Source organism: Sylvia atricapilla, unplaced genomic scaffold (assembly GCF_009819655.1).
Source record: "Sylvia atricapilla isolate bSylAtr1 unplaced genomic scaffold, bSylAtr1.pri scaffold_72_arrow_ctg1, whole genome shotgun sequence".
Lineage (NCBI taxonomy): Eukaryota > Metazoa > Chordata > Aves > Passeriformes > Sylviidae > Sylvia > Sylvia atricapilla.
The window spans coordinates 57,222-67,503 of NW_027077157.1; positions in this window are offsets into that span (position 1 = coordinate 57,222).

Below are 10,282 nucleotides of genomic sequence, written 5' to 3' on the forward strand. Positions count from 1 at the left end.
AGTGTCGAAGGTCTGAGCAAGTAAGACGGACGGAAATGTGTAAGTGCTAAAGGTCTGAGTAAGTGAGATGAAAGTTTTAATTGGATGGATATATGGGATAAGGGGTGGAATGTTCTGGGTTGAGCTGCCTCCTATCCCATATATCCATCCCATATCTTGGATATGTTGTTATGTCTCGCAGCTGAATCCCACCCTCTTGGGCAGGAGCCTGCAGTTCCTGCCTCCTTTTTGCTTCTTGGCTGCTTTCGGCTCTTGCTTCAGCTGGCTCGGCGGCTTTTGCCTTCTTCGCTTCGCTTTGCTTCGCTCTGCTCTCCGGCTGCCCCTGCCGCCGTTTTTTCTTTCCCCCCGCTGCTTCTGTTTGTTTTTTTCCCCTCCTTCCTTTCTCTCCCCTTCCCCCCCTCCCCGAAGGTTTGAACCGGCTCCGGACCTGACCTGACCTGAGAAGTTGGAGAAGTCCCGGGCCAGACAGAGACGCGTCAGCACCCTCCTCATCACAGTAACCCGTTTTTTCCCACTATTCGGTGTTGGGGAGTGTATTTTTGTCAATAAACCGGTTTTTCCACTTTCCTCCGAGGTATTTTCCTTCCCGAACCCAGGGCTGGGGGGCGGAAGGGGTGGTGGAGGTTTGGTTTAGAGGACTCCTTTTGGAGGTTCTTCCCTAATTTACTCCAAACCAGGACACATGGTTTTTTTGAAATTTCTTTGGATGTTTCCTTGGAAATTTCTTTGGGGTCTTCTCAGGGTTTTGGGTATTGTGGGGTTTTTTTTGGTCTCCTTGTGGTTTTTGAGGTCTCCTTGTGGTTTTATGGGATATTCTCATGGGTTTTTTGGGGTTTCTGCATGATTCATTTGAGGTTTTTGGTGTCTTTTTAGGAGTTTTTGAACTTTCTCATGTTTGGGGGGCATTTCTCATGGGTTTTTGAGGTTTTCTCATGTTTCTGTAGGGTCTTGTCATAGGTTTTTGGGGTATTCTCTTCATTTTGTAGGGTCTTATCATGGGTTTGGGAGTCTTGTCCTGGTTTTATGGGGGTCCCTGTATTTTTGAGGCTCTCTTCATTGGTTTATGGAATCTCCTTGTGGTTTTAGGGTCGTATGGTTTTTTTAGGTCTCATGGGTTTCTGGGGTCTTGTCACAGGCTTTTTTTGAGGACTTGTAAGGTATTTTGGGGTCTCCTCAGAGTTTTTAGGGGCTCCTTGTGATTTTTGGCTTGTTCTCATGGGGCTTTTTAGGGTGTCCTCATGGGTTTTGGGGGTTCCTCATGGATTTTTATGGGATCTCTTCTAGTTTTATTGGTGGAGTTCTTGTGATTTTTGGGATCTTGTGGCTTTTTGGGGTCTCCTTGTGGTTTCTGGATCTCCTCATGGACTTTTAGGGTATACTCATGGGTTTGTTTGTTTGTTTGTTTGTTGTTTGCTTTTTCTTGCACCTTTCAACTCCCCATTTTCCACCTCCTCCCTCAACTCTCCCCCTCCATCCGTGTCCACCTCAGAATCCCCATGGTCCTACCTGACCATAATTTCCAGTCATCCATCAATTGTATCTCTGGACTAAATTCCTGGCCAGGCTAAAAATTGGCCTCCATGTTGTCATCTCCATGTCCCCAACCTTCAGGCGCCAGGGTACCACATCCAGGGCACCGAGGGTTGGGATCCGCACACCCTGAAACCAGAATTTTGGGGATTTGGGGATCTGCTTCCCCCTGGAAGCAGAATTTCAGGATTTTGAGGTGGAAGCTTGAGATTTTGGGATCTGCACCCCATGGAACTTGGAATATTGGGACCTTGGGATCTGCACCCTCTGCAAGCAGAATTTTGGGATTTTGGGATCTGCTCCCCTCTGGAAGTGAAATTTCAGGATTTTGGGATATGTGCCCCATGAAAGTGGGATTTTGAGATCTGCAGCCCCTGCAAGAGGAGTTTCAAGATTATGGGATCCAAACCCCCTGGAAAAGGAATTTTGGGATTTTGGAATGAACCAGAGGTGACCTTGAGCCCCAGGAGGGGACATGGCAGGGGAATTGGGGTGACCTTGTTCTGCTGCAGGAGCTGTTCCAACATGAAGTTGGCCACTGCATCCCAAACTTTCTGCCACTCCGGGAATTGAGGAAAACTGAGTCAGGATCCCAACAGACCCTGACATTCCTGGGCATCCAGGGAGTGCTGGTACCTTCAGGGGTGGTGGCTGAAGCCACCTCTGTCCTCCCCCAGAGCTCCACCTGGGTCCTCCTGGTGGAGAGTGGGCTCATTCTGCACTCCCTTGGGATTTGGGATCAGGATGTGGGATCAGGATGTGGAATCGAACCGTGGGGTCTGGGATGTCCCACCACCAGACTAGCTCCTGCTGTGTCCCCCAGGATGGTCAGTGATGCTGCTGGTGGCACTGTGACTTTGGTGAGGCCTCTGTGACATTGTGGTGACACCATGGAGACAGGGGTGGGGATACGGGAAGAGGAGACAGCCAGTCCTGTCTTCATCTTCATCTTCATCTTCATGCAGGGAAGAGGAGACAGCCAGTGCTGTCTCCATCTTCATCTTCATCTTCATCTTCATCTTCATCTTCATCTTCATGAAGGGGATACGGGGCTGGGGCAGGGACAAGGATGGAATACAGAACAGAGAATATGGAATGGGGTGCATGGAATTGAGGACATGGAATTCGGGAAATGGGGGATGTGGGATGGGGAACATGGAATAGGGACCAGGGGATGTGGGGGATGTGAGATGGAGGACATGGGATGGAGGACAGGAGGGACAGGGGAGATGGGACATAGAATGGGGGCCACAGGATGGAGACATGCAATGGGGAACATGGGGAATATGAAGGAACAGGATGAGGGACATGGGGTATGTGGGATGGGGGACAAGAAATGGGGGACATGGAGAGAGGAGTTGAAGGATGTCAGATGGGGGACAAGGGAGACATGGGGGACATAGTCTCCAGGTGTTCAAAGACTTTACGATAAGCAAATGCAAAGACAAAGCAATTTTTGAGGCATTTTTCTTATTATTAGGTCCTTACACCTAATGTCTAAATGTCTACACCTAAGGTCAATGTCTAAATCCTGGGACAGGGATCACAGTTGTTTGGCTTCACTGCCATCCAGTTCCACATCAGAGCTGCGATATCCGAGCACAGAGCAGCAGGGTCACCAGGGGCTCTTTCAACTGGCAGCCGAAATCTTTCCACACATCTTGCAGCTCGCCTGAGGACAGGGATCAGGTGATTGTCTCTGGCCCTGACTCTTCCTCCTGTTGTGAGGGCCCTGCTTTCCTCTTCCTCTTTCACTAAGGGGTTGATGCTGATTTGGTCTTGGATTTCTTCTGTATAGCAGCTGCTTCGCTTGGTTCAGGAGTGCCCACGGCGTCTGTTGCTCTGCTTTCCTTCTCCTCCCCCTGAGGATGCTGTCCAGTGACCAGCGGTGTCCCAGAAACAGCAGCCAGGGCCCTACAGGTTGCATCACTTTGCACCTCTCTGGAGCTGCTGCAGCATTTTTCCTTCACATATTTTATCATATTTTGACAGGGTCCTGTAGCTGTTCAGGAGTGAACTTCTAAACCATTGGAGGAGAGGAGTCCTCCAAATATTGGTCCATTTGCTACCTCATTCTATTGCTACTCATGACTGTCCACCCATGGGGCAGATCTCTGACCTTCCTAGAAATCTCTGTCCTGACTCTAAACATGATGTGGACCACACTGGGGAGACCTGGCAGACTCAGCAGCAAGAAAAGAGTTTCCTTAACACCCAAAGGAAATTCAAAATTCTCAAAAGTTATTGTACCAGGCCTGAAGGAGGAAAAGGGGGTGAAAGGCTGGGGAAAATCATCCTCCCCTGTTCCCCCCACATGCTGGGAACAATTATTAATGGACACCCAGAGGTAGCACCTGAGGCAAGGGCAGGAGAGCAGTCAGTACTGAAGACACATCCCAAATGACCCTCACTGCCCTTGATGTTACCATGTCATAAACTGACACCCCACTGTACAGCAACAAAGCAATCCTGATCCCTCTCCCTGCTCTGAAAGAGATCCTGGAGAGGAGCACTGATGGGAATATGCACAGGGTGAGCTCCTACACCCACATGAGCAGACCAAACACATTGTGTGCAGGAGCTCTGTTCCTAATACAGCAAATGCTCAGATCAAATTTGGCTCCAGCCTGCTCTGGGCAGATCTGTTGTTATCCAGCCCATTATTCCCCACAATGGCCCCAGAAAAGTCCTCATCCACACAGCCCCTTTCCAACCACATCCTGCTCTAACTTCCCATTTGCTCTTTGTCTTTCAGTCTTCACATGTTGGTTGTGAAGCCACTTCTGCTCCAGGAGCCTGGTTGGGAAGAAATTGGCCCCATAACCTGGGGACAAGATATTAATGACAAAAATGCTCATCCCAGCAGAGACAAGACAGGGGCAGAGGAAAGGGAAGAGCCAGGCACAGGGCACAGAGCTGCAATGGGGATGGCTGGCAGGTCACTGCCACTGCAGCAGCCTGGCTGTCCCTCAGCAGACATTCTGGCCAGAAGCATTGTGAGATCACCCAGCACATCAGAGAACCCACACAGCAGGAATTCCATCCCTGGGGAGGTGAAGGAGTGAGGAGGGTGGGAGAAGCCCCACCTGGGCTCTGATTCTGGGAGCACCTCTGGTACAGGAGCTGACCAGCCCTGGCACACAGAGAGGCCAGCCAGGTTCATGGCCACACTGCTCTGCAGCAGCCCTGCAACTGGGGAAAAATCTGTCCTCATCTCCAGCTGAACACCCCGTTTCACCCAACACCCCTTGTATTTCATCCTCTTCAAATGCTCCAGCCAAGCTTTCCCTTCCTAAACACAACCAAGTCACCATTTCTAAATTTCCCCTTCGAAAACTGTCCTTCCTGTCACCTCCTGGCAGTGGCTTCATGGCCCCTGTCACATCCAGCCCTGTCCCTGCACTGCCCCAGCTCTGCTGCCCCACAGCTGCTGGATCAGGAAGGGCAGAGCCTTTGCAGAAATGCACAGGGACTCCTCCTGGGAGGGACCTCGGGAGGTTTCCAGGCCAGGCCATAGCACAGTCGGTGGCAAAAGGGACACAGGGAGGGGCTGTTTGAGTGCTCTGCCATGGCAGGATGAGATGCAGAGCTGCAGAGACACCCAGACCATGTGGATCCCTGCAGGAGCTGATCTCCCACAGTGGCTCCCAGGCCTCTGCTGCTCACTGGTTGCTCTGGTTTGATGTTCCCTGGTGGTCACACCCAGCCCCACACACACACCAGTGTTGTGTGCACACACACCAGTCTCACCAGTGCCTAGGCCCCCAAAGGACACAGGAGCTGATGGTTTGTGCTCTCCACTCCAGGACCTGACATTTGGACATCCCTCAGTACCCAGAGCAGAGAGAGCTCCCATGTCCCAGACAGTTCTTGGCAATGGAGGGTTTAGGAAAATGCCACAGGCTGTGGGGATCAGCTGTAGGGCACTGCCAAAGTAGTGTCCTTGTTAGCACAGGAAATCCATAATCATGGAATGATTATATGGGGTGCTTTATTGAAGAGCTCTGGGAGTCGAGGTACAGACCCAAATCCAACTCCAACGAGGGCTCAAAAAGTAGACAGTCTTATACCTTTCTTTATACAACTCTATGTTAATCATTAAGACTCCCTTTGTTCTATTGTATACACCCAAGCATGAATTTTGGTAAATATCTTCCCTTGTGATACTCAAGATTCTGGTTTAAGGTAATAATCACATTCAGCTCCCAACAATGGTTACAATTATATCATCTATCATATGATGATTAGGTATAATTTCATGTGACCTAGTAGAGAATAGCTTTATTTGTAAGATACATAGGCCTAAGTACAAATTGTCCTAATCCTCCCTCTCCCCTGACTGCCCAGGCAAAGTTATACTTGATTTGGTTAAAACAATAGCATCAAAGCAACATCTGGGTTGCAGTGAAGCTGGGGTTTTATCCCCCAGCTTTGCAGCAGAAGAAATAATTTTAATTTTCACCCTATAGACTATCAGTCAGAGGCAGTCCCAGCCATGCCATGGGGACATCCCAGGGCACCTTGGGCTGCAGTGGCACCCATCTGTCACAGGCACTCACGGGGGCTCCACGGTGACATGCCAGGAGTCCCCAGGCTGCCAAAGAGCCGGGATGTCCCAGACACTCACAGGGCTTCCTGTCATGGGCAGAGTGGGAGCTTCAGGCCAAAGCTTCATTTCTTCATTGGAGAAACTCCTGCTGAGTCATGAGGTGGAGAAATGACACCCAACAGCCACCATGGATCCTCAAACCCCTCCAGGACGCTTAGACATTGAAAATTCCACCTAATAGCGCATACTGGGAGCTGCTGCATCCAATGCTAGTCTCAGAGTTTGTGAAAGATTTATGTTCAAAAGATTTAAAGGTGGAATTGAACCAATATACAGTTTGTCCCACAGGATTAACAATGAAATATATATTTCTATAAATAAGAGTTATGACTGATTCTGCTAAAGATTAGGCAAAAAAAAATCCTTTACATCACATCGTAAATAAAAAAAGAGTTACTTCATAGTATAGAACTTATAACATTATTACATAGTGCTGTAGGAAGCTATTTTGACGTAAACAGGGCCTTCTTGAAGATGTTTGAGCCCATTGCAGGCAGAGCTTCCTGCTCCAGCAGGAACTGCCTTTCCTGTGCCAGGACCAGGGCAGATCCTGCTGCAGGAAAAGCCCCAGGCCAGCCCCAGCACAGTGAAGGGCTCGGGCACAAGGGCAGAGTGCCGTGCTGGGAGCTGTGCCAGGGAGAGCCTGAGGCACCAAAGGCCCCTTGGCAGCAGCAGCTGCTCCCAGGCCATGGCCAGAAGCCTCCCTTGGCCACCCGGCCTGGTGGCCACCACTGCAGAGCTGCTGCTTCAGGGCTCATTTGTGCCTGGGCTCTGCCCCAGCCCACAGAGTGTCACCTCAGCCCTGACTCTGGCACAGCCGCTGTGCCTGAGCCCTGCAGAGCCTAAAGGTCACCTGTGCCCCCCTGGCTCTGGCAGCCCCTGGGGCAGGGGGAAAGGCCAGAGAAGGGGCTGGCTTTGGCTGCTGGATGTGGGCTCCAGCAGAGACAAGGAGGAGTCAAGGGAGTGGATGGAGCCCAGTGAGCAGCCCCTTGTCCCCATGCAACCCTGGGATGGTTTGGATGGGAAGAGCTCTGCAGTGCTCATCTCCTCCAAACCCCCGCCATGAGCAGGGACATCTTTCACCAGATCAGGTTGTTCAGAGCCCTGTCCCAGCTGGACTGGAATGTTTCCAGGGATGGGGCATTGACCACCTCCCTGGGAACCTGTCCTGGTGGATCACCAACCTCACCATCAAAAATATACTCGTTATCTCTCTTCATCTGAACCTCCCTTCCTTTAGTTTAAAACCACCACCACCCTCTGTCCTATTGGGACAGGCCCTACTCAAACCTTTGTCCACCATTGCATTCCCAAGGAGCCGGGTTTCCATGGCAATTGGCAGGACAGGTGAGCCAGGTGTGGTGTCCCAGGGAGGGCTGCCATGGAAACAGTGGCCAGCACTGCCCCTTTCTGTCTGCCTGAGCTGCCTTTGGCCCTGGCAGTGGCGTTTGCTGCTGGTTCCGCGGCGCCTGAGCAGCCAGCGCGGCACAGGGCAGGTGGCCATGGCACAGCCCCCAGCAAGGGATCCCCTCTGCCTCTGGCCACTGACACCAGCCCTGAGCAAGGGGCCCAGGCAGTGGGCTCAGGCCACTGGCCATGGCCACAGCCCCTTGCCATGGCCCAGGGCAGCTTGGGGTGATGATCCAGCCTCACTCCTGGCCCAGGGCAAGGCTGCAGTGCCCTTCCCCACAGCCTGTCTGCACAGAAGCACTTCCAGGGCTCTCTGCATTTCCCTTGCCCTCACTCTGGGCTCACTCACACACCTCCCAACAACCCACCTGCAGCAAGAAGTTCAAAGCTTGTCTGTCCTTCAGGAGTTGGTCTAATTCTGCCTTCAGCCAACTCTGGATTTGTGTTTCTTGCAGAACTTCCTGTGTGTCTAAATAATTCCTTGCATGGTTCTGCCTTGAGGAAGGGAAACCTCCTTGGTGGCCCCTTGGGCTTGGCACACACTTGAGGAGATTGTCTGAAACTCAGGAGTGTTAGATTTCTAATAAGGAAGAAAACCCCTCTTTGTCTGAGTGCAGCCAGTTCTCTGAGCCAAGCAGGTCCCAGGTGAATGAGGGAGACAGGATGGGGTTGGGGAATGTGGAGCAGGGTTGTCTACACTGGGTTAGAGCTCAAGGCAAAGCTTCTCTGACCTGGCCAGACTGATAGTGTATAGGGTTAAAATTAAAATGATTTCTGCAGCTGCAAAGCTGGGGAATAGAACTTCAGCTTCACTGCAACCAGGATGTGGCTTTCATGCTATTATTGTTTTAACAAATCAAGTATCACTCTGCCTGGGTAATCAGGGGAGAGGGAGGATTAGGACAATTAGTACTTAGGCCTATGTATCTAAGAAATAAAACTATTCTCTACTAGGTTGGGTGAAACTGCACCTTATCATCCTATGGTAGATGATATAATTGTAACCATTGTTGGTAGCTGAATGTGATTATTACCTTAAACCAGAATTGTGAGCATCACAAGGGATAATATATACCAAAATTCATGTTTGGGTGTATACAATAAAACAATGGGGGGCTTAATGATTAGATAGAGTTGTATAAAGAGAGGCTATGAGACTGTACATCTTCTGAGCCCTCATTGGAGTTTGATTTGGGTCTGTACCCCGACTCCCAGAGCTCTTCAATAAAGCACCCCATATAATCATGCCGTGATTATGTGTTTCCTACGCTAAGAAGACCTCATTGGGAGAGTCCCTGGATCAATATCAGTCACTGAATGCTGCAATCATCTCATTTCCAAAGAAAACAATACACCCTTCAAAACAGGAATGTGGGTGTATCAGAAGCTCTTTGAAATATTTCTCCATAATTCTAGGATAAAAGACTTCTTAAGGAACTGCACCAGGCCAGAGGGATATCGAGGCACAGCCATGGTTTGTTAGGACTTTTCTGATCCTAATGAGCTCTGTGGTGCATTTGATGCTGAGGCCTGGAACCTCAAGTCCTGAGGGGGATTGCACAAACCTTTCCAAGAGTCAAAGTCAGAAGAAAACCCAAAGTGTCTGGAAGCATTATTGGGTCCTACTGAGATCAATCCCGAGCACAGGCTCCTCATGGAGTCCTTGGAGGAGAGAACTGGAGGCGAGGATTCCCAAAAAACCTCTCACAGACTCAGTGTGGTAAAGAACATCCAAAGTACATTAAACACCTTGAGTATCTCAAGGCATTAATGAGCCCCAGTGAGTATCAATGCAAAGCTCTCAAGGGACTGGTTAAAGGAGATTACTGGAGGCCATGATTGCACAAACCTCTCAGAGACTCAGTGGCAAAAAGAAGTACTTAAATTTACCTGAGTACCTTAAAGCATTCATGACTGCCAATTTTTATGGGCTATGAATCTCAAGGGACTAATTAAACAGATAATTGCACATAAATACCAGATCATCTCACAGTCAGAGTAAAAAGAAAATTTTATTAGACCTTGAGTAGCCTGAAGTATTAATGAGCCCCACTAAATGTTGTCACTGGCAAAGCCTCTCAAGGGACTAATCAAAACAGATAATTGGAGACCATGACTGCACAAACCTCTGAGATTTAAAGGCAAAAGTAAAACCCAAAGTCCTTTGAAAAACCTGCAGTCCCTTAAGGAGCCCCCCAGGGCCATTCCTGACCAAGGCTCCCCAGGGACTCCTTCCAGCACATCCTTGAGGCCACTGCCATGGGAGGGGGATGCTGAGGGCAGGACAAGGGGCTGACAGTGCCCAGCCTTGCTGGGGCTGTGCCAGGAGGCCCCAGGGCCTCAGGACAAGGTGTCTCCTCACAGCCCTTGGTGGCACAGAGGCTGCTGTGCCCCAGGACACCAGGACTTGGCTTCTCTTTGTCCCCACCTGTCATCACTGCCTGCAGTTCTCTGCTCTGCCTGGGGCCTGGGGACACTTTCTCTGTCGTGTCCCTCAGTGGGACCCATTAAAACTTCAGGAAACTTTGGAGCTGGATTCTGACTTGGAGTTCTGGAGAGGTTTCTTCATCTCCCTCTGAGGGACTGATGTTCAGGGCCTCAGCACAAGCCCCAAGAGGCTCATTAAAGTCCTTGTGCTATGTCTGTGCTGCTGAGCTGGGCTGGGCTCCTGGCACAGAGGCAGCTCCTGGCAACCAAGAAGAGCTTAAAAACACATTCCTCTTGCTGAGCAGC